A 26,702-nucleotide genomic window follows, 5' to 3' on the forward strand; every position below is an offset into this window, starting at 1 on the left:
TTAACAAGAAGTAAAAAGTTTTTATCTTATCTTCTATTATGACATAAGAATACATTTCCTATTACCGTTAGTGTGAGAGGGAAAGCAGAAAATGTGGATTACAATTAGTTTATCAGACTCATCAGGCCTGGATTCAGGAAGACTCTGTTTCCTGGATTCAAACCTGTCCTCAGAAACTTACTAACTGTGAGGGGCTGTGCAAGTCATTTAACTTTGTTTGCCTCAGTTTTCTCATCTGTAAAATGAATTGAAGGAAATGTTAAACAACTCCAATATCTTTGTCAAGAAAACTCCAAAATGGAGTCCCAAAGAATCGGATATGACTGAAAAAAATGATCAATAACAAAAAATCAGATTTAACAGAACTAAGGAGAATAGTCTCTGTAAACCTACTATTTTCCTCTTCCTCAGATTAATATTTTCCCATTCATTGTGTAGTCCAATCTCAAATACATGCTACTTATATTTTTTTCAGATGGGCCCTAAATCTCCATGTGTATGCATATATATATGTACATGGGAACAAATACCCAGAGAAACAAGAAATCTTAGGATTATCAATACCTCTTTTTTAATTATACAAACCTTTATTCAATCAAATGCCCAATGCTGGGAGAAGCCCCAGAGAAGTCTCAAACCTGTGGGAGCTGAGCCTCCTTGGGGAAAGGAGAGCCACAATGGGAGTTCAGTGAACATGAGCCCACCCAAGATTTTTTAGAGAAAACTGAAGAGAGACAGGTGACAGCAATGAGTAACTGTCCAGAGGGTGGAGCCAGAGAAGAGAATTGATCCTATATTCTCTTCTTGGTCCACTGCTAGTGCCGTGATCCAGACTAAGGTCTGGGCTGTGGGAGGGCTAAGGTTGGTCCCTAAGCAGAGGCTACAGGTCAGCAGGGATCCCCACCCATTCTGGTAAGAAGGCAGCCTCAGTTTTGAAGATGTCCAAGAACGTGGAGTTGGGTAGGTTGTAGTTGGCCAAGTAGACGGTGTTTCCTCCAGCCATGTAGGCAGCTCAGAAGACAAAAGTGCCAATGATCATGACTGTGTGGTTGCACTGAGTCAGCAAGGTGAAGTCTTTCACAGCAGACCACCTTATCCATCCCTTCGCAAACACCACATCCCCCTTTGATGTGTCGATTTTTCTCTGGCACCAGGCCATCCCGTCACTGGTCACCACAAAGACAACATTGGTGTAGCACCTGGAACCAGTCCAATGCCTGCTCCAAGTAGCCCCTGTCAGCCACCACATCCTTCCACCTCTAAGGCATGATGTGGACATAGGTCCTCTGGCCCATGTGGACCCCAACAAAAGTAAGGTTGTGGCCTCGGCCCTTGTGCACATGGAGTAAGTAGACCTGGGCCTCTTCCTGGACCTTGGCTTGCAGAGAGAACTCCCGGAGGATTTCATCCCATAGGTGGTGGTAGAAAGTGCAGGAGCAGGGGAAGCCCTTGAGGATGATATAGTTCCAAGGGATGTGGTGGTACTCATCCTTCATCCTGTCTTCCAGCCAGTAGCTGAGCCAGGGGGTCTGCAGGACTGCTCTGTCTGTGAGGGCAGGCAGCATGATGCAGAAGAGGCGGCTCAGGGCTTTACGCATCTTGGGTGAGATAACAGCCTGTTTCCCATTCAACTTAGTCAGGGCACAGAGAGTGACATAATGGCCCTTCTGGTTCCCTAAGTGGCCTTTGGTGTTCACTGTCTAACTGCTGGGAGGCCGCTGGACTCTAGGGGCTGGAAGGTCTAGAAGCTTCCACAAATTCCACCATTCCAGGTAGAAGATGGTGGAAGCCATGAAGAGGAAGAACAGAAAGTGGAAGATGGGGAAAGAGGAATCCCAGGTGCCCGGCATGTCCTCAATGCTGTGCAACTGGAGCTGGGGATCCAGAGACAAAAATGAAGTGCACACCAAAGAAAGCTTCCTGGAGGAGGTGGCACCCTGCAGACTGGCAGTTTGGCCTCCAGGAGAGCAGCAGCTACTTCCTCCCAGAGGGTGGGTGTGCTGGGAGTCTTCCCTCCCCTCCCCTTACCCCCTTGTCTCTGCCCCTCCCCTCCTCTCTCTCTCTCTCTCTCTCTCTCTCTCTCTCTCTCTCTTTTGGTAAAATTGAAGTACAACTCAAACTTCTTTTTTACTATCATGTTATACATTCTATTCTGATTTCTCTTGGATGCAAAGTTCTTCAAATATATTTAAAATTACTTACCTTAATATAAGAAGGCTTTCTTCCAGATGATTATAAAAATGTTATTTGAATTGAAATTGCAAATTTAACTTTTGCATGCTTTGGACTTTTTCTCTGTCAATGATCTGTGGATTCAATCATTCATTATTTTGTCATTTTTAAGGAAAAAAACATTCTGTACATTTCTCATATTATTCATTTCATTATTATTTTAATGCTTTTAATCATCAGTTTTTGATATACCTATTTACATGATTATCTCTCCACATTTCTCATTGTCATTTTTATTTCTGTGTTCTTTCAAAACCATTGTCTTTTGCTTCTCTTCTACCAGATTTTCTTCTTTTTCTTTATTCTGACTTCCAAAATTGTCATTTTCTTTTCAGAGGCACTATTGCTTTGGATATTTTTTTTTAATTTTCATAACATCTAGGTTTCCTAATCTGTTTTATTTTTGTTTTACATGTTTCTTCTTTGAGAACTCTCATCACCAACTTACTTTCTATTTTAATACCATCTTTTAAAAGTTTCATTATAGAATAAGAGAATTTAAGAGATGAAAGGTATGTCATTGAATATCCAGTTCAACCCATACTTGCTAGAAATCATCATTGTAACTGACTTTTTTGAACCATTATGAAATATTTCTTTTCTTTCTGTTATTCAGTGCTCTTTGATCAATCCATACAATTTATTATCTTACTTTCTCATTGGATATTTTTATTCAATTTTCTCCAAAGAAATTGATTTTGTTGTGACTTTAAAATTCTTAATAACTTACTTGTTCCTTCCACTTTATGAGTTGCACTTTGAATTTAGATGACCTTAGGAAACATGTTTTTATGAAGCTTTTAGAATTTTTCTCTTTCCATTTCCTTCTTGTATTTCAGCAGCTTTTCGCTGATTTCTTTCTCATTACTTGGATTCTTTATTGTCCTTTGCCTTGGTATACATTTTCTTCTGCACAAACCTATAAGAGTTTCATCATCATTTTTTTCCTACTTGTTTATTTTGAGTACTCAATGTGACTTCCTGCACAGCATAAATTCCACTGGGAGAACAACAACAACAACTAAGTTTCTGGTTCCCTTTTTCCAAAGTCCATTTGTTTGATCCAAAGTTTGATGAACAACCTTTTAAAATTGTCAATGTTTTTTCCTATCTCTTGGGCTGTGCAAGATCACTATGTTCTACTTCTTTTGGAGAATGAACACTGAGTTATTTATATGAGGTGATTGGGGCTATGCCAGCTAGCTAAAGCTTGAAAAAAAAACTTTTGAATGTTCCTAAGAAGGAATTTTACATTTTTAGATTTTTTTAATATAAATATATCTCATATACATGTTTGTTGTTGTTCTCTTGTGTCTGATTCTTCCATACCTCATGGATTTTCATGAGGTTTTCATGGCAATGATATTGGAGTGGCTTGCCATTTCCTTCTCCAGGTGTCCCCATTTTTATAGATGATGAACTAAGGCCAATTAGTGGTTAAGTGATTTGTCAAGTGTCACAAAGATAGTAAGTGAGTGAACCCAGAATTGAACTCATATCACCCTGACTCTAGGTCTGGCACTCTATCCATGGCACCATCTAGCTGCTATACAAATATAAACATATGCACATGTTTATGTTTTTATATTTATTATGTGTAATATATACAATGTACATATAAATATATCTAGTGTGTATTTTTTTTGTTTTTAAGAACTATTTTATATTGTTTATTGGAGTTTGCCATTTTCTTCATTTGTTGATATCATTTTAAATTCTGATTTCCCTCAATTTCCCTCTCCCCTTGTTCTGAAATTTTAGGGCTAGAAGAATTGTATTGAAAACAGTTTTTTCTACCATCTTACCAATTATGTGACTGACACTTGACTGATACCTGAAGGAAATTCTTACCTCTTCCCCTATTTCCAAACATTATTTTTAAATAGACAGCTTTAGGCTGATTAAAAGAGTCAGAATTCTCATAGATCTTTTTATTATTTTAAAAATGTGATATATATATATATATATATATATGTATATACATATATATATGTATTAAAGACACATACATACATACATATGCATATGTGTTTATGTGTTCCATCAAACAAATTTAAAAAAACACATTTCTGTTATAAGTAGATGATTTCGATATTTATTCTTTCCTCTTATTTTATTTCTGTCTTTTTTCTACTTCATGTTCAAACGCCTAAACAGTGTCTTTCTTACTTTGGCTACACTTTGGTATGTTTCACTATTTCTATTACAAGAGTCTTCATTCACAAGATTATAGTACTTTTGTCTTCTGCCTTCCATTTTCTCATTAACAAGTCTCCGTAAACTATTCTTTGTAACAATGGTTTAATCATGCTTTCTTACTCTTATTCTTTGTGAGTTTGATATAAAACTCTTTAGCTACAGTTGAGGGAAAGATAAAAGGTTTTTTGCCTTGAAATTATACAAACTTTCAAAGCAAAGCATTTAATTTCTTGTAGCTATCATCTGTCAATGTAATTTCATATAAATTCTATTCCTCTTGCCTCAATTTAAGGTGTGCCATTTGTGAGACCAGAAAGAGTCACCGTCTTCTAAGTCTAGCTTTTAGCTATTCCAAAGATAGTATTAACACAATTAGTAATTGGTAAAACTTCTCCCTCAAGATAAGAGTGAAACATCCAAAGCTTTTCTATCTTGTACTTCAGATTTTGGGCATGAAGACAGAATTTTATGAGTCAAGTATCTTTAATATTGGTGATAAAAATAGCCAAAGTCATGGAATAACAGAATCATTGACTCTTGAAATTGGAAGGGACCTGAGAGGTTATATAGCAATTCCTTCCTTAAATAACAATTTTGTCTATAATACTATCAGGGAATTCATTACTTCCCAAAATAATTGATTCCATTACAGCTCTACAATTATTAATCTAATATTCAGGAAAAATTTGTCTCACTGTAATTTCTACCCATTGATCCTACTTATGCACTCTTTGAAAAAACAGTGCAAATAACTTCTCTTTTCAACATGGCAACTCTTGAAAAGGTCATTTTTGGCCAACATACCTGTCATGCATCATCTTCCCAAGGCATCTAGTCGCACATACTTTAGTCATTCTTTCTGTGGAATGAATTTTAATTCCTGTATTATCCCAGTTATCATCTTTTTAATGCAATCCAACTTAGTAACATATTTCCTAAAAGGTATTCTCCAGAGCTATACCCATTACTCTAGATCTTATCCAAATAGGTCAAAGTAGGGATTATTAATCTCATAGTTTTGTCCTGTTCTAATGTTCTTAAGAGAAAAGAAACAATACAGAGTAAAGAAGGCTCTACTGAGGAGGAAAGGTCAAGATAAATCACTATTGCATAATATAGGTACATATGACTAAAAACATATAGCCATGGAGGAAGGAGTATAGGGAACAAATAAAGGAAGATTAAATACAATTACACGCAGCCATATATACTTACACACATGGACATCATGATATAAAAATACCTTAAACTTGAAAGGGCTATAAGTTGGCAAATATTCAAGATAGGAGCAGAAAAAATAATTGAAAATGTCATCAAAGAAAATAACAATAATTAGACAATATAGCCAAATTTATAGGTTGCAGATAAAATAGTGCTTAGGACATATATATAGACACATGATATTTAAATATCTCTATGTTTTCTTAAACTAACCAAAGAGAAAAAGAACAAACCAATGAATTGGATATGAAATTTTGAAATAGAAAAAGAAATAATAAAGTAGAACTTGTGAAAAAGATTATTAAAATTAAAATTTATTAGCTGATTAAAAAAAACTTTCATGATTTTTAAGTAGATAGTTTGTCACCTATTTCTACAGATAGAGGAAAACTAAACTGTTCCCATGAGAAGTGAAAAAAAAAGGAAAATTACAATTAGGAAGGAAACAAAGGAAATAATTAGAAACTATTGCCCAATTATATTCTATAAAAAAATTACAATTAAGGGGAAATAGGTTAATGCTTACAAAAAGCAAAAAATACCTTGGCTAACAAAAGTAGAAAGAGACTAAATAACCTAATATCACAATAAAGAAATTGAAAAAGTCATAAATGAACTCCCCAAAGGGAAAACCAGGATCATCTGGATTCATATGCAAATTCTATCAAATATTTAAAATACAATTTATTCCAAACTTCAATAATAAGAAAAGATGGCAGATTCTCAATACATTTCCAAAAAACACATATGGTCTTGTTATCATCCATGCCTGGTATATTTTTTCCTTCTCCACTCTCCCTACCTTTATTTAAGTACCAACTAAAATCCCTCCTCTTACTGGAAGCCTTCCCTAATACCTCTTAATTCTAACTTTCTCTGTGATGAAGAGACAGAGACATAGAAACACATAGAGAAACAAAGACAGTCTGACAGATATAAATAGAGGACAGAAAGACTGATGAATGAAAAAGATTGGTACGCAATGTACAGAAACAAACAATTAGCAGGTTCAAACTCTAGCATGACCAAGGCTACAGAAGAGAACTCTCTTAGTTATATTAATTATAAGCCTCAATAATAAATATCTTCCTTTGTAGACAATTGTATACCAAGACAATATTATGCATTGGGTGAATAGACACTAAGGATCTGATTTCATAGAAATGTTTAATTTTAAAATTAGAAGAGACCTAGAAAATTCTTCTTGAATCTTAGCTCTGATTTTTATGTATTCACTCATTTTTGGTTATATTTATTAAATATTTTTATTTCCTATTATTTCATTAGTGTGTGTACTCTATCACCAATTTATAACCTAGCCCTTCTATAACTTGGTAAATTGTCTGCAAGATTGATTTGAACTCAAAATTTATCACATTGTGCCCATTGCCAGATCCACTCTCAAAGACTTTCTACCTTGGTAAATCATATCCTCTTCTGGCATAAGCATTTAAGAATCTTTAATCACCCTCCATGCCACAAGGAGGCAGTAGAGGACTTTGCAGAGATAAAATGCTATTGCAACCCTAGGCCTAGAGAACTGGGTCTTCTTTGATTTAAAAGTCCAAATTTGATGGTAAATTACATGTGAGGCTAAAAATTAGCATTAAAAATTCTACATCCAGTAAGTAAAAATAGTTTAAAAATAACTTTGGAGATAAAGTTCAAAATTTCAAATGACTCTATTTGGAGATATAAAGTGTGCTCCATTCTGATGGAGAGTTACTTATGTGCAAAAATGCTCCATGTAGCATTTTCTCTAAGTAGCTAGGTAGATATAGTGCTGGAATTGTAGAAGGGAAGACCTGAGTTCAAATCCTCCGTTATACATTTACTGACTGTGTATGACCTCGACAAGCCTCCCAACTTCTCACAGCCTCAGTTTCCTCATGCATATAATGGAGAAAATAATAGCATTACCTGGCAGGATTGGTATAAAGAACAAATAAATTATGTAAAGCATTCTACAGATGTTTAAGAGTTCATAATGTATTTATTCATATTAAAATCTTAGGCAAAAATTCTCAGCAAAATGTTTTTTGCCAATAGATCATAAATACTTTTGATCAATGTCAAAGCTTCAGGAAACACAAAATAATAAGTGGAGACAGAGATGTTCTCCTACACACATTATATTTCATTCCCTTAATGACATTGGATGGAACCCAAGAAAGACAATTTCCTCTAAAATTCCTTAAGGTGAAAAAGTCGTGTTCACTGAAAATTGCTTCCAATTCCACTCATCAAGAGCAGAATATTCAGAGGAGCAGAAAATTGCTCTACATAATTCAAAGTTGTTTTAGTCATGTAGAATAGAAATGTATGATGTGTGTCTCTAAAGGGAATGGCCTTTAAAGTCCCATTACAGGTTGCACTAGAAATGCAGACACATTGCTTTTTAATCACAGCTCATCTTTTACCAAAAACAGATTTATCACCCATTTTACTCACCAGAGCTGATCCAGAATGGCTTCAAATATCACCAAAAAATGGAATGCACACTCAAAGGACAGTAATTTGTCACCAGTGCAGACATTAAAAAAAAAAAAAAGATGCTATAGTTATAAAGATAATAACCAAAGGAGGGCTCCAAAAATGTGTGGTTATCAATTACAACATAATTTGAATGACTATGAAGACCATGGCTTCTGCAAAGCCAACCACTAATTTGTATGGTTAAGTTCTGTTAGAGTGATTGAAAGTAACTATCCTGGTTCTGTTCACTTCACTTTGCATCAGTTTCCAGGTCTCTCTGAAACCATGTCCTTTATCATTTCTTATACCACAGTAGTATTCCATACCATTAAGATATCATAGCTTATTCTGCCATTTGTCAATTGAATCCCCAACTAATGGGTAACCAGTTTCCAATTATTTGCTACCCCAAAAGAAGATGCTATAAGAATTTTTGTACAAATAAATCCTTTTCCTGTGATCTCTTTGAGGGTATAGAAGTAATAGAAGTATTGCTAGGTCAAAGGGTATATACAGACTTAGTAATGCTGATCAATGCAGTGAACCACTACAGTTTCAAACAATTCGTGATGGAAATTTATATCCACTACCACATAGAGAACTGACAGACTATTTTTTTTTTGAGAAACATGACTAATTCATAAAATGTGTTTTGAATGACTTTGTATTTGCAATAGTTTTTGTATGTCTTGCCTTCTCAATAAGTGAGTGGGAGGTAGAGAAACAGAATATGGGATTGAAAATAAAATTAAATTAAACTTTAGAAAGAACTTATTACTGTACAGTGACATCTCATGTCCTGATCAGAATTGCCAAAGTATTCATGCAATTTAACTTAATGAATAACAAAACTTTCTATATGTTCTCCAAGAGATTAATTGGGGGAGAAAGAAGGAATTTTTACATCAAGAAAAGTATAAAATTGTCATGTCCATCATACTAACAAATTATTAATAATATCATTATTGATGTTGTTATTATACATTTTGGAATCAGAGTTTAGTGAAGATTATAAAAATTTAATAGTTGGACTAGTTTTATGCTGTTCAAATTTGTGAAAGACTTACACAGGAAAGTTCTTTGTTATCATGGACTTGACATAATATGGTTCACTAGAAAACCCACATCATGGCTACTGTGCAAAGGGAATTAGTATTGATAGGAGCTCATTATTGGGCACCCTCCATAATGGTTCTATGGTGTTACTAATGACCATAGAACCATGGAATTTTAGAGTTAGTGGAGGCCTCAGTAGCCACCTACTATAATCTCTATATGAAAAAGCATTCCTGTGGCAATGTACCCAGAAGTGGTCATATAGCCTTAGTTTGAAGACTGACGATAAGGGGCAACCCACTAGTTTCTGAGGAAAGCCTTTCACTTTTTGGATGGCTATAATAATAAGGAAGTTTTTCCCTAATATCAGACTGAAATTTGCTTCTTTATAACTTTAATCCATTGTTCCTAGTTATGTCATCTGTAGGACAAAGATGACTTATGTAATCTCTCTTCCACATTCCAGTCTTTCATATACTAGACTATAGTCATCTTAACCTCCCACTCCCACATCTGAATTGTCTCTAGCCTGAGTAAAACTTCTCTATCTCCTTCAAAGAATCTTTATCTGGTATGAACTTATATCCGTCACCATTTGAGCTACTCTTTTCTGGACTCTGTGCAACTTAGTTCAACCTGTTTTCTAAAATGTGACACCAAGAATTGACCACAATACTTTAGATGTGGTCTGACTGGAGTAAAATGAAATATGATAAACACTTCTTTTTTCTTGGAAGCTATTCAAGCTAAGTTCCCCTCCAAGTTTTAGACTTCCATGTCCTGGACAATGCTAGATTATTTAAGGATCAACTGCTGACTTTTAAGCAGGTAAACAGGAAGTTAACATTTAGAATCATAGAGTTTCCAACTTGGAAAGAAGTTTGGAAGTCATCGCATCCAAATTTTTCCTGCTCAGGAGCCCCCATAGAACTTCTCTGACAAATGTCTTTATTTGAACATATCTCACAATAGGAACTTAATTACTGAGTAAAATGAGTCATCCCACAGTATTCATTAAGAAGCTCTATTCATTAGAAAGGTTTTCCTTATACCAAGGCAAAATATACCTCTCTTCAATATTCTCTTCTTTTACTAGTCCCCTGGGAGGATAAAATCAAACAAGTACCTATGTTTGTTTGATATACATATTTATGATTGCTCGTTTGATTTTATCCTTCCAGGGGACTTGTAAAAGATAGATGTGCGTGAGTGTGTGTGTGTGTGTGTGTGTGGTGTGTGTGTGTGTACACACACATATATATATACACACACATGAGTGTGTATATATATATCTTTGTATATATATGTATATATATATGTGTGTGTGTATATATATATTTGTATATATATATGTGTGTGTGTGTGTGTGTGTGTGTGTGTGTGTGTGTGTGTGTGTATGTGTGTATATATGTAGTTACCATAAGATGTGGAGTATGAAGAATATAAAGAAGCATGGTGAAACTTATTTGAACTGATCCTAAGGAAAGCAAACAAAGTAAGTATAACAATATATGCAGTGACCACAACAAATTAAATGAAAACAACAAATGCTATGTATTTATAAAAACCAATTAGACTCTGAAACAGTTTTGAGAATTTACTCCCCCTCTCTTCTTGGTCACAGTCGGGGATACTGGTATGGAAGCTGCATATATTGTCAGCTTATATCGGTTGGTTTTGCTGAACTGCTTCCCCCCACCATTATTGTTCTATACTCTGTTTGAGCATATGATCTCTGTCTGGGACATGGAGAAGGTTGTGTTGAGAAATGAAGTTGCTATAAAAGCAAATGCTATCAACATTATTTTTAAAGCAATAAATACAACAGGTCCAAGAAAGTTAGAATATTAGACAAAACAAGAGATCAAAAGCTACAGATCTCACTCAGACCTACAACATAGCTAAAAGTTTATAAGCTTTTCAGAGCAGGAACATCACCATAGTATCTTTATATCCGTAACTTTTTATAGTGTTTCACATACTAATAAATGAGTTCTTTATTCAATTGAATGTAGTCTAAAGACTTATTTTTGCCTGTGAGAAACTTGACTCACATGATCTCAAAATAGTAGAATTCATCTAATCATTTTTTACAGATAAAAAACTGATTTAAGGGATTTTTTCAACAGCAGTATAAAATAACACAAATATTGGCTGTACAAGTTGTGGTATATGATTGTGGCGGAATACTACTGTGCTGTAAGAAATGATGAGCTCAATGATTTTTGAAAAATATGGAAGGACTTGCATGGAATGATGAAGAGCAAAATGAGTAGAACCAAAAAATACATTGTATACAGTAATATTAATATTGTTTTAAGAATGACTTTGAGTGAATATATTCTTTTGAATAGTATAAATACCCAAATTAATTATAAAGACATATCAAGAAAGATGTTATCTGCATCCAGACAAAGAACTGCTAAATAGATGTATAGAATAATTTTATGTGCATGCACAAGTACATACGCGCACACACGCAAACACACACACACACACACACTGTCTCTCTCTCTCTCTCTCTCTCTCTCTCTATATATATATATATGTATATATATATATATATATATATATATATGTATGTATTATGTCTAATGGTAGCCATCTCTAAGGTGGAGGGGGAGGGATGAAAAAATAAATGTACATGACAATATTGTGTATTTGAAAGGAATAGCAAGTTGTGCTTAGTAGATTTGCAGTTTTATGTGCAATCATCTTTTCCAATAGTACTATGTTATGAAAATGCTTGTTTTATTCCATGAATTAAAAATACAATTTTCAAAATTATAACACAAATATTATTGTAATAGGTGATTTTTGTCTGTAAAAACTTAAGAACAGGCTCAATGAGACTATAGTGAATTGCCCATTTTCATGCAGAAACAGGACTTAATCACCATGAATTAATTTTGATACTTATCTAAGTCAGCACCTCTTCTGTATAATCCCTGAGAAGTAGACTTTTGTTCATACTATTGTAACAGAGAACCAGCTACATTCCTAGGCAGTCTCTTATATTTTGAGACAGATTTTAATTGTTGAAAAATGTTTTCTTTAAGTCAAGCAAAAATCTTCCTCTCTCTAACTTCTATTCACTGTTCCTCTATCAGTCCTTTGGATATAAGTAGAACAAGTTTTATCTTACACAGGACAGCCCTTCAAAAATACTTCCTAAGACACCAAATCTAGTTCTCTTACCACACCATGCTTCATCTCACAGTATTGATAATCCACAGAAATATTAAAGTGATGGCTATTCAGGAGCATTAGTTTAAAAAAAATTGAAGGAGTAAAGAGGAAGACATTTAGAGAATGAGGAATCACGTCCTCTGACTTAGAGGCAGAAAAGTCTGTGTGGTGGCAGGGGGAGAAAGGGGTAGTGAGAATACCTAGAATGAGAGACATATGAAGATGTGCTTTTATATGTGCTAAAGTCTTTTTGCTATTTTTGTTTCTTCTCTTCTCAGTTATTTTCTTAATTAAGATTTAATTAATTAAGATTTCACATGTTTCTCCAGGATATGGCTCAACAAATACTGTTTTACTTGAACCAGTAAAAGTTCATTGAATTGAACTAGGAGCCAGTAGTAAATTGAGCACCAAGATAATTTCTTGTAAAGTTTTCAGGAAATAAATTTAAAGATTCAAAAAACTGAAAACATGTTGCTTTAATGAATTGATTCCCAATGTTGAAAATCCACTTAAACTCACCAAAGGTCTAGTTAAATGTATAAAAGCATTCATTAGAAAGGTTTAAAGAGACAGTTCCACAAAATGTCCAGAAGTAGTGAAGGATTAGTGGTCCTTCTCCAGTTCAATTCATCTCCATCACTTCCATGCTTTTGTGGGGTTACAAGGATTAGAACACAGGCTCAAGTCAAAACAAGCTCAGTAGTATCTAAGAAGGCTATAGAGATCCCATGTCAATTTCCAAGTGATTTTTTTGTATATTTTGTTAGTGTTTAGGGCTAGCAATATAAACATAATCATACCAAGAACAACAGAGAAATCCTTAGCTCTATATGTCAAGAGGATTACTGGCAATCCTTAAATCACATTTCCATGAAAATATGTTTTAAAGAATTAAGACTTTTTCAAAACCAATCTTAACATGAACTTTTGGAACAGTAAAAAGAATGACTAAGAAAGTAGAATATATCCAAACAAAGACCTGTATAATATTAATAGAAATCATCACTCCAAGGCAATTTGAGAAAAATAAATATTTCTTTACCAACGGAAGGAAGAGGGTTTATACATATTTTCAGAACATATGATAATAAGTTCAAAATTTCCCAAAGTATTATTCATTCTACCTGAGATAGGCTGCGATGGCCTTTGTTTTATTGATCCCAAATCTGGTTCTCTATAACTATTACTCATGACCTTTTTTCCTGCTCTCTACTATTATGTAACAGAGTAATAATAAATGTTGACCATTTTACAGAAGAGGAAATTAAGAGCTGTTAATTTACTTGCCCAGAATCATATATGCAGATAGGAAGGGTCTGGGTTCATTATCTGACTCCATATATGCTGCCCTCCTTTCAGATTTATTGTGATGTTAAATGTGAATATACATGTATAAAAATATGAAAGGTACTTCTGAAGTTCAAAGTAAAAAAGAATATGACTAAAATATGTGAACCACAGTCAAACCACTAGACACCTTGGTGACTTGATGTCCATTATTTATACAACTAGAACATTTTGAGTCACCAGTTCTTTTGCCCAAGTGCCTAAAGCATTCATGCTCTTGTTTCCTTGAACCAAGCAATTTATATTCTTCAATCTAAGTCATTAAGGGTGAGTGCCTTCATCCAACTGTGGTCTTAATTGCCAATCACAAAAAGTGTGTTCACAGTTTTAAGGGGCAAAATTTTATACGCAGAAAGGAAATTCATTCTTTAAAAATTAGGAAAGATCTTAGGTGCACAATGCTCTATTCATTTGTATTAATAAGTTGAACAAGCTCTGTGGTAGATTGGGGATCATCCATAATTAATCCTTATTTCCTGCAGCATTTTTAATGGAGTACAGTAGCTCTCCATCCATCAGCTATCATACAATGTTTTGATCTAAATGGCTATGTTAACACCTGTGACCCTAGGACATAATGAAATGAGTTCTTCAGTGTTCATTTGGCTACTGGCTTTTTTTTCTTAAAGCCTTATAACTTTTATCATTAAAATTTCCTGTATGAACATGAACCTCTGGACATCAAAGGGTCAACTATCCCAGTCTGAGATGGTTCCTGTTTATATGAATTGCCTTTAGGGGCAAACTCTGCATAACTCAGAATGTTGTGAGTAAAGTATTCGGTATTATGGATCAGTAGTAGACGGGTAATTTTTGAATAATAACATGGTAACACAACCACAAATGAAGACAGTACTGTATTCAGCATATTCCTTCTGAGATGAGGGCATTTCACATTTTATGTATCTTGAAAATTTTGTAACCCTTTTATTAGCTGATTTATTATAAGAAGCTAGTGAGCAGCTAATCCCTGAGGCATTTTGGACATTGGCAAAGAACACATCAACAAAAGTACAATCAATGCCAAAAATATCACTGGGTGATATAGTGCTTTATGTCAATTAAAATGTTAATCCTGCAGAGCTTAATGAACTTGAAGTATTATTTTGTAAACTATGTTGAAGGATCGCTTGTGTTTGTGAAAACATGTTTGTGGCTGATTCATAAATACTGTATAGATTTTCTATTTGCATTTTCCTTCTCTCAGTTTATATACAAGCTTTATTCTATGACTTAAAATTAAGATACTTAGGTTCTAGGTCTGTGCTGTTACACAAAATGGTGACATACATTTTATATAAAAACACTGAAAGAAATAAAGTTATCTACCCAGTCCTATATGGCTTTTCTAATCCTCTAGAAGCCTGAGAGAGATTTTATTCATCAAATCACTATGTTCTGGAATCGTATAGAAGTGCTGGGTTTGCTGAACTGCAGGACATGCTAAGAATACTAGAATTTCTTCTGATCACATGAGCAAGTCTTGAGGAAAAATATCCTCAGATACAGTTAGTTTCAATAAGGAGCCAGAAGCAAATTTTTGTCTCTATTAAATTTATCCCAGGTAAACAGGTATCTCAAGGGAGATACAAACTTCCTTTTCTTTCTCTTCTCCTCCCTTCCCTTTCTTTTTCTTCTTTCCTTTCATCTTTATTCTACAGATCTGGAAACTGGGGCACAGGGAGATTGAAGCAATTTGCCTAAGGTCACAAGGGACTAGGTTATAAATCAGGACTTCCTGAACTGGGTCAAATTCTGTGTCAAATCTCCAAGATCACACTGGCTACTCCTGATGCTTGGAATGCTACCTCTCCTTACCTCCACTTTTAGTTTAAATACATAATTTCAAAACAGCTTAATTCCAACTTCAGCAGTAGGTCTTTCCTGGCTTCCCAACTGCTGATGCCATTCCCCATTGAGATATCCTTCCATCTCAAGGATTACTTTGAATGAACTTAGTTATTTACATGTGGTCTCCCCCTTTAGAATGTGAGTATCTTGTTTGTGATCTCAGTTTCACTAGCTCATGAAAAGCAAATTTCTGCTAATATGAGAAAATATTTCAAATCCTTACCTACTGTCTAGTTCAGCTATATACTTTGCAGTACTCCTCCAATCTGCAAATTTAGTAACCATGTCAAAAAGAAGGAGGAAGAGGAGAAAAGGACCAGGACAAGGAGGATGAAGAGGAGTAGAAATAATGAGGGCTGTTATTCTGGTCTAAGGAAATAGTGCCTTGAGTCTTCCCTCATCAATGACAGACCAGATAAGTGTGAGCCAGCACTGATTAGGAAAGAAGGAGTACTATGATTATCACTGACCCAACCTTAACAACCCTTAGCCCTCACCTAGGATTATGGAAGAAAAGGTGTTGGGGATAGAGGGAAGATGAAATGTCCAAGTGTTTCCTGGGTCCAGAGTTTTCTTTCATTACATGACTTTTTTGGCCACCATTACCCTGAACACCACTGCCTCCTGATCTGACCAAAGGAATAACTAATCAACCACTGAGTCCTGGCTCCTATAGCTAGCAGATTTTTCCCACCTACTCCCCTAATCCATATAATTCAAAATCATCATACATTGAGAAAACAATCCTTTTCCTTGAAATTTCTCCACCCTTGATACCTGTCTAGCTCACTCTATCCTTCTCTTTACTCTCTTCTGTAGTCTCTATTATATCATTAAACTGTCATATTCTTTCCAGGAGAGGGGAGAAGGGAAATAAACAATTATATAGTACCTACTATGTGCCAGTGTCTGTACTAAGTGCTTTAGAAATATTATTTCATTTTATCTTAATTTCTTACCAGCCGCACAGCACAGCTTGGTTTTACTCTACCCTCAACATTTCTCCTCTGCTTGTCTCCACCAATGCAAATTTCATCACAGTGGAGAATTAATCAATTTTGGTACTCAGACTTCATCAAGACTCTCAGTAGTTTCTGTTCCTCTGATTGGAGCTGGAGGAAAAAGAAAAAAAAAAGAAAAAGAAAAAAAGAAAAAAACATTCCTCCAAAAGCCCCCAGTTAAAGAGGACTCAAAAACGAAGCCAACTGTTCCTTTCCCATCAGCTGCACAAATTGGTTTTAACTGCATCTACAGGCCCCCATACCAGGTACATTCATCTTATCCCTTGCTTTTTAGCTTCTTTTTATATGCTGTCTTTCCGTATTAGATTATAAACCCTCGATGGCAGGAGTTGCCTTTCTTTTTCTTCTTTGCATCCCCTGTGCTTAGCATAGTGCCTGGCACATAGTAGTCACATAATAACTGTTTATTATATTGTATTATATATCTATATATCTCTCTCTATATATAATTTATATATACAATTTTTATATTGTATTTTATTTATTTTTACACAATTTTGCAAGGTAGGCTCTATTATTATCCCCTTTTTACAGTTGAGAAAACTAAGGCATACAGAGGTTAATTGCTTTGTCATGATGGAGTTGAAATCAGATTTTCTTGATATCTTCTGAACCTTACGGTACTCTATATTATATGCATGGTATCTTATCTCTTACATTCAATTTTGCTTTTTCCTTTTCTCATTCTCTCTGAAGTAGCAATCCAGAAACACAATAAACTCATTGTTTCATAATGTTAATTCCTGATGTTACTTCTGCTATCACCTTTAATCTATATCATCCCAAACAAATCCTTGTTGTATTATCTTGAGCTCTGGATCTCTTCCCGTGTTTTCTTAAGAAATGCGTTAGCTTCTTCATAGGCTACTTCAACCCTAACCCATGTTCCCTACTTAATGAATCCAATATTCATTATATTGAAGTTCATCATATTCATATCAGTATCCTGTCAAACACTCTGGCCTCTTAATTTATGTACCTCATCAATTCCAATTACTTCCATGTCCACTCTTTTTCATCATCACATAGCCCTGTTCTACCTATATGAATCTGAATTCTGGAAAGCAGTTCTATGATAAGATCCAATTCCTTCCAGCTGCTTTATTCCCCATAACCTTTCTTTCATTTTAATCTCATCCTTCAGTTTTTCTGTCCCTCCTTGGTTTCCCATTTTATTGCCCCTACTTAACCTTCATTTTTATTTCACTACAGTCTTGATCCTTAACTGACCAGTTCACTTATTCATTATTCCCTTTTATTTAATTCTTTCTGCTTTTTTACTTCTATGGTTTATGAGGCACTAATATTCAAATTCTATGTTAGTCTCACCATCTGCTTTCTCTAATAATACTTTGGGGTCACTGGATGAACCTAGAGGTAGTCATACAATCATTCCAACTTATCAAATAGTTACCTTGTTTTTTAGGACATTTATACCTCAATATGCCTCACAAATGGCCACAATACTTATGATGTCATATATGAAACCATGTAATTTACTCCCCAGCCCAGTTGCCTAAATTGGTTGAGAGGTTGTGACAATTGTCTATTACTTTCATTATATCCATTTTCTAAGAGGTAATGCTTACCTACAGCATGGTAGATGTCTATCTGAGTCCAATTTAGAAACTTCAACAAAAGATGACAAAAATAATGTCGTCTTATGCTGCATTAACATAAACAAAGCATCAAGACACAGAAAGGTGATACATCTACTGTATTCTATTCACAGAATGTCTTGGAATGATCTGTTCTGAGTGTCCAAGTGAGCTACAGTGTCCTGCAGCGCATCCAAAAAGAATGACATAGACAGTAAAGGACCTAGAAGGCATGGAATATGAAAAGCAGTTTGAGATTCTATGAATGTTTAACTTGGAGAAAGATGGCTATCTTTAAGTATTTGAAGGGCTATCTTGTGAAGCAGGCATTAGAGTTGTTCTACCTGACCCCAGAAGGCAGAACCAGGGTCAATGGGTTGAAGTTGCAAAGAAACCAATTTAACCTTGATGTTTATTAACAGCTAGAGCTATCTGAAAGTAAAACAGGCTTTTAAAAAATACTGACATTTCCCCCTTCCATAAAGTCTTGAAGCACAGACTAATACTTACCTGTTATGTCATCATGGAGACTCAGGTGTATGTGAGTTGTCCTTGATAGATGCTGAAGTCTTTTCTAACTCTCAAAAATCTGTGATTTTGCAGCCCTGAATTTAACGATTTAAAAAGATAATGTGTTATTACAAGAAAAGTGAAAATAAAATTCTAATCTATTAATTAGTAATCAGTTATTTTCAAATATATAGGCAAAATTTCCAAGTCACTTTTCTGACATTCAAAATTCTCTCTCTCTGTAAGTTTTCTGATTCTCTCAGCAAGTATTCTCAGGCCTTGAAATGCTGGATCTCCCTCTTTCCCTCTCATCAGAAAGTTCCAGGCACTGTTCTCTTTCATGGCTTTTCCTGCTATTGGACATTATCCCAGTAAATGACACCAGGTGTTTTTCTTTATCACTTCCCTCTTCTGGACTTAAGTACAGCAGTTGCCTCAAGTATGACTCTTTTTATATTGATGAATCTTTGTTTTTGTCTATTCAGACAGGAGTCACTACTGATAACAAAATTTTCTTTATTATTTGTTCAATTATTTGAAGAATCAACATTATTTGAGTATCTCTCTTAATTCTGCCCCTAATCCCACATGTCCTACGCCAGTCTTTTATGGCTTTTTTTTTTTAGGAGGAGCATTATTATTGGTAACTCCCTGTCTTTCCTTAGCCCTCTCTTCCCATTAAAAACTGAAAGAAAAAAAAAACCTTGTAACAAATAAGCAGTCATGTTGTTATGCAAAATGAATCCACATACTATAGATGTACAAAACATGTCTCTTTCTTCACCTTTACTTCATTATCATTCTGTCAGGAGATGGATAATTTGTTTTATCATAGGCCATATGAAAACACCATTGGTTATAATATTGATCAGAGTTTTTAATGCTTTCAAAGTTGTTGTTTCTAGTACCCATAATTCTCTGAAATTGTGTCTTTTATCTTTTATTACGCACCAGTGATACTCTCTTATCCATGTACCACAATTTCTTTAGCCACTCCCCCAATCAATGAAAATCCTCTGCTAATTCTATTCCTTTTCTTACCCACCTCCTTTTCTTTATTCCTGTCTTCTGGATCAGGAACTTTTCTTTGGTTGTGAGTATTCCATACTCAACATTATCCTGCATTTTGATCCTGTCCCCAACCCTGCTTGTTTTTATGTTGAGACACATGGTTTTTGTAGGCCATGTCAACACAGCAGCTTGGTATAGCAGTGGGTAGATTTCTGGAACTGGAGTCAAGAAGACTTGGCTCAAATACAGCCTCATAATTACTACCTGTTTAACCAGGGGAAATTACTTCAGCATCAGTTGAGGATAATAGCACCTATCTCCCAGGACTGCTGTAAGGATCAGATGAGATGATATTTCTAAATCACTTAGTTCTGCCCCTGACACATATATGGTAGTTAACACAAGTCTTTCCTTCCTTCCTTGATCTCTTCCTCTCCCTTTCCTGTTTTCTTTACATGTTTCAGATCAGAGGGAAGTTCTTCTGATCCCCACTTCCCTTAATCCTTTCACCATGTTTGTATGCTCTTCTTTTCACTTAACTCAATTACATGAAATAGCAAGTAATACCTTATTTCTTACTTAAAAACCTCAGAAGAGAAACAATTCATCCCCATGTAAAAAGAATATTTTTTTAAATTAAACCCCCAAGTACTTCATCTAAATGGTTTTGAAAGGACATTTATTCATTCTTTTCTTATTGAAACCATACAAATTTTTTCAGAGCTTAAAATAACCCTTAAATTTCAAGGTTTTGTTTGACCCTTGGTTTAAATTTTTAAGGTCCTACTCACTTTTTTCATCAGATGTCTTTGAAAATAATATATTACTAAAATTTATTCATTTTTATCCCTTAGCAGGTTTAAGCTCAGTTTTGCGGCCAAAGGTATCCTTGGCTGAAGGTCTAAATTCCTTTTTTTTTTTTTTGCATTTAAGTGTATTTATTTTTTCCAATTGCATGTAAAGATAGTTTTCAACATTCATTTTGGTAAGATTTTGATTTCCAAATTTTTCTCCCTCCTCTTCCTCTCCCCAAGATAGCAAGCAATCTGATACAGCTTATACATATAAAATCATGTTAAACATTTTTTCCACATTAGTAATGTTCTGAAAGAAGAATAGGAACAAAATGGAAAAACCATGAGAATGCTTTGATCTGCATTCTAACTCCATAGTTCTGTCTCTGGGTATGGATAGTATTTTATGTCATGAGTCTTTTGGAATGCTATATATGTATATATACATACACATGCCATATATGTATGTATGTATGCACACATGCATATGTATATGACTGTATATAGATGTGTGTACATGCATGTATAAGCATGTATTTGTGTATATTTACACACATGCATGTATGAATATATACACGTGCATTTACTCATACACACATACACATATGCATATACACACAAATATATACATGCATATAAACATACACATATATTTACCTACATATACATATACTTAGATATCTTATCTATAATCATACTCATATATAGACAAAGACATTCATATGTATCTATGTAAGACCATATTATACTCATTTGTCTAATATTTCTCTGACCATGGATAACTACCTCTTTCATAAGTCTGAGTTTTTCTATATTTTCTAAGTCCTTCAAATCATTACTTCCTAAACCATAGCAATGTTCCAGACTTATATTGTATAGTTATTTTAAATATTATGAAACAATATTGATTAATATGGCTGACATATAGTGTAGTTTCCCTAATTTTCTCTTTTAATTAACTATTTTAGCTTTAACTTTGTTTGAGATCATGATTACTACCCTTGCTTTTTTTCCCTAATGAATTCTACTCCGGATCTCTATTGTATGTTTGTGCATATGTCTTATTTCCCATACCTTCTGACTCCTGTACTTTATTTATACCTGCAACCTTACCTTCCTATTACTTAATGTACACCACCCTGCAAGGATCCCTCCCTTATCCTCCCATTCCCATTACTCTAAACACCCATCTGTACCCCTCTCATCTTCTTCCCTCACCCTCCCCTCTAAAAATTCCTCCCTTATTCTCTCCACCTCCTTATCTCCTTAACCTTTTATTTTTTTCTTGATTTAAAAGACTTTTATTCCCTTCTATATATGTATTATTCCCTCTTAAACCCATTCCTTATGAAAGTAGTGTTCCAGAACTACCAGCCAGCCTTCCCCATCTAATTCCTCTGTGTCAGTTCTTCTTCTTGCACCTCATTTATATGAGATAATTATTATTTTACTTTTTGCTAAATGGTTTTACTTTTTAGAATCGTGTCATCCTCAGGTCTATCCAAATCTTCTTTTGAACTACACAGTTACTAATGACAATCTTAGACATACGTTTCACATTTCCTTATATAAAAAAGTTACCAGTCTGTCTTTAATGAGTCCTTTGTAATTAGTATTTGATATGGACTTTATATTTCTCTTGAATTATATATGTCAGATCTTCTGTTAAGTTCGGGTTTGTTTTTTTTTTTAACAAAATCCTGAAAGTGTGGCAATTCATTAAATGTCTTTTTTTAATTCAGTATTATCCTTAACTTTGCTAGGTATGATATTTTTGGCCACAACCCCAGTTCTTTTGCTCTTTGATATATAGTGTTCTAAGACTTGCTGTATTTTAGTGTTGTTGCTGTTAGGTCTTGTGTGATTCTAATTGTGGCAAAACCGTATGTAAATTTTTTTTTCTTTTTGATTAAAAAACTTTCTCCTTGAGCTGAGGGTTTCAGAATTTCACTATGGCATTCCTGTAGGTTTTCTTTATAGGATCTCTTTCAGATGGTGATCAGTGGTTTGTTTTTTGGTTTTGGGGTCTTTTTTTCTGCTTTCCCAATTTTCTTTAATTATTTATTGTATTATTGTTTCAAGATCTTTTTTGTTATTACAGCTTTCAGGCAGTCTGACTATTCTTATGTTCTACTCTTCTTGATATATTCTCCAGATCAGTTGTTTTTCTTAAAAGATGTTTCACATTCTCTTCTATTGTTTCATTCTTTATATTTTGTTTTATTATTTCTTGGTCTCTTATAACTTCATTGGCTTCCCCTTATCCTATTCTAATTTTCAAAGAACTGTTTTCTTCATTAAGATTCTGAATTTCCTTTTCTAATTGGATGACTTTCTTTTCATAATCTTGTTTTTCTTGGAATGTTCTTTTTTTTAATTTTTTCCCTCAATCTCTCTCATTTGGTTTGTAAGTCTTTTAAAAGTCTTCTATAAATTATTTTTGGGCAGTCACTTGATTGTGAGGCTTTTATGCTCTAATACATGGTCAATTTTTGTGTAGGTGCCATATTCCTTTCCACCCCCATTGAGTTTTCTCCAGATGTTTATCATATCTAACTTTTCTAAAATTCTATTCACCTCCTTAACTTCTTTCTTATTTACTTTGTGGTTAGATTTATCTAGTCCTGAGAGGGGGAGGATGAGATCTCCCACTAGTATTGTTTTGCTGTCTATTTCTTCTGTAACTCCCTTAACCTCTTCTCTGAGAATTTGGATGCTATACCACTTGGTGCATATATGTTTTATATTGATAGAATTTCGTTGTCTATGGTACCTTTTAGCAAGATCTAGTTTCCTTATCTCTTCTAATATCTATTTTTGTTTTTGCTTTGTCTGAGATCAGGATTGCTATCCCTGCTTTTTTTTTTAATTTTGGATAAAGCATAATATATTCTGTTCCAGTCTTTTACCTTTTCTCTTTTTGTATCTCTCTGCTTTAAATGTGTTTCTTGTAAATCACATATTGTAGAATTCTGGATTTTAATCCCCTCTGATATCCTCTTCTGTTTTATTGGAGAGTTCATGCAATGCACATTCACATTTATGATTACTGTGTATTTCCCTCCATCCTATTTTCCTCCATTTATACTTTTCTCTGCCCTTTCACCCTGCCCCTCCTCACTAGTGTTTTGCTTCTAACCATTGCTCTATCAATTGTCCCTCCCTTCAGTGAGCCCCTCCCCTTTTCTATTCTCTTCCTCCTCTTACTTCTTCACTCCCTTCTGTCCTCCCTTCTATCAGTCCTTACCTTTTCTTTCATCTTTCCCTCCTACTTCCATATAGGGTAAGATATATTTCAATTGAGTGCATATATTATTTGCTCTTTGAGTCAAATCTGATAAGAGTAAGGTTCAAACAGTGCTCACCCTTCCTTTCTTACCCTATACTTAGTATACTTACCTATACTGTGATAGGTCTTTTGTGCCACTTCTGCCTTCCCCTTTTCTCTTCTCCTAGTGCAATTCTTTTTCCACCTCTTAATTTTTTTTATATCATGACATACAGTCAACTTATACCCTCACCTTCTTGTGTATACCCCTTCTAACTGCTCTAATAAAGATATAATTCTCAAGAGTTAAAAATATCATCTTTCCCTTTACCTCCTTTCTGTTTACTTCTTTATGCTTCTGTTAAGTCTTGTATTTAAAGATCAAAATTTTTATTCAGCTCTGGTCTTTTCATCAGGAAAGTTTGAAAGCCCCCATTTCATTGAATATCCATCTTTTCCCCTGAAAGATTATGCTCAATTTTTCTGGGTAGTTAATTCTTGGTTGTAATCCAATCTCCTTTGCCTTCTGGCATATCATATTCCAAACCCTCCATCATTTAGTGTAGAAGCTGCTAAATCCTGTGTAATCCTGGCTGTGGCTGTTTGATATTTGAATTGTTTCTTTCTAGTTGTTTGAAGTATTTTCTTCTTGACCTGATAATTCCAGAATTGGGCTACAATATCCCTTGGTGTTTTCATTTTGGGATCTCTTTCAGGAGGTGATAGGTGGATTCTTTCAATTTCTATTTCACTTTCTGGTTCTAGGATGTCAGGGTAATTTTCCTTGACAATTTCTTGAAAGATGCTATCCAGGCTCTTTTTTTGATCATGGCTTTCAGGTAGTCCAATAATTCTTAAATTATCTCTTCTGAATCTATTTACCAGGTCAGCTGTTTTTCTAGTGAGGCATTTCACATTGTGCTCTACTTTTTTCCATTCTTTTCATTTTGTTTTATTGTTTCTTGATTTCTCATAAATTCATCAGCTTCCATTTGCTAAGGTTTAATTTTTAAATTAAAATTCTACTTTTTAAGGAGTTTTTTTTTTCTTCAGTGAATTCTTGTGCCTCTTTTTCCATTTGGGAAATTCTGCTTTTTAAGGCATTATTCTCTCTACTGGTTTTTGTATTTGGGTTGTTTGAGACATATAATTGTGAGAAAATACCCTGCACCAATCTTCAGATCTAATTGGATTTCTGGTAAGCACAATATACATCCTTAATATAAGGGCCTCTAAGTGGCAGGTAGAGGTGATCCAGCTTCCCAGCCACACAGGGTTAGGGTAAAATAATTAAATAAAGTTTTCTGACAATTCCTACAATTGAATAAAGTTATCTCACAGGATAGAAATTGGACTAGACCTATAATTAAATAGAAAGGGAACTGAGCTAGCTTGAGATCTGAATTACAAAATGGAATCAATGTGGTTCACTCACATCCAACTACCAACTGTTATAATAATTTCCTTAGTTCTTTCATAGTCACTTTGTGCCAATGACAGGCTCCTTCCCTTGCTGCATTTTTGGTGGAGTGGCCAACTCAGCTCTGTCTTGTATTGGGTACCCTAGCTTGCTCTACTGATTTCCCCTAGGAACTTTCTATTCCAAAGTGCTAGATCTTCGGCATCTCAATTTGTTACCTAGCAACTCATGTTCCTGGGGTGACCATGTCTGGAAAAATCCTTTTCTGGGGTTTTCTGATCACCACATAAAGTTTTGGGAGAGTATTCCACTGTTCTTGTTTCTGGATAGAGATCCTTGAAAGTTTAACATGTTCCTGACTCATCATTTCTCATTCTGATGAACTGAACTTGCTCACCTACTCTATTATTAGGGAGTAAAAAAACTACACACTTTCCTATAACCTATGAACTTCTGGCTGATTTATTCTACAGTACTGGGATGGAAGAGAGTTTCTCTAGTTAATCATTGGATTTCTTGATAATTATTCAGTATTGTGCACATTTCAGATTTTGCTAGGAACTATGTGGTCTGCCTCCATTCTGTCAGTCACCTTGACAAGAAATTCTTTTTAATACCTCTTAAATAGAATACTATATACATACATTACACATAAATTCTACATGAACCATAGAGTTTACAATTTTCCTAGGGCATGTACCTAGATATAATAAAGAGATCCCCTAATATGTATAAAATTTGATAACCACTACCCGATACTGATGATTTTTTTGAGAACAAATAATATTGCCAGAGTAATACAGTAATGAATGCTAATTACTGTGAATAGCAAGACAAAACACTGGATACTTTATGGTCACAGATGGCATTTTTATCATTTCTAATCAGTAAAAGTAAGAGATTTAGATGTAAAAGGAATGCATGGCTAAGATGTTATTCCTAAATAGACATTTGAAATTCTGTGTCCTATATGGCTTAAAATATAAAAATAATGGGCTTCTTTAAGGTTGGAGTCAACATAATAAAGAATGGGTAATTACTTATTTTTGTATATATGTAATTTCCTATAATCATACAAATCTGTTCATTTTTAATCTTCAAAACTAAACAAATATAATTAGGAAGTAGAAATGAGATTAATTTAAAACATAGACTAAATGATCAAGTTAGAATTTCTGTATCATCTTTACAAGACAGTTAACCTGTATTCATACAACTTTCCATTGTCTCATTTTCAAGATTTTATATTATCAGTTCATAACACTGGAATACCAAATGCTGATGAAATAAAGTAACAAGACAACCCTTCAGGTGTTTTATATGCATTACCTGATGCACAGATAATGTGAAGCATCCAAATGAAAAACTCAGTTTTTGCATCTTGTTGTAAATGACTTACTATGAATACAGTCAGAGTGTTGGATCAATGATATTACCTGATTTTGATTTCACAAGATTATAAATTTAACATTCACATTCAAATATCCATTTTCTCTCCATTATTTT

At 34.4% G+C, this 26,702-nt stretch overlaps 1 pseudogene; it reads right to left on the reverse strand.

Moving 5' to 3' along the window:
• Positions 1-856: 856 nt before the first annotated feature.
• LOC110193554 (galactoside alpha-(1,2)-fucosyltransferase 2-like) lies at positions 857-1,850 on the reverse strand (annotated as a pseudogene).
• Between the last annotated feature and the right edge of the window lie 24,852 nt (positions 1,851-26,702).

This window comes from Phascolarctos cinereus, unplaced genomic scaffold (genome assembly GCF_003287225.1).
Source record: "Phascolarctos cinereus isolate Bilbo 61053 unplaced genomic scaffold, phaCin_HiC Scaffold_4;HRSCAF=312, whole genome shotgun sequence".
NCBI classification, from domain to species: Eukaryota; Metazoa; Chordata; class Mammalia; order Diprotodontia; family Phascolarctidae; genus Phascolarctos; species Phascolarctos cinereus.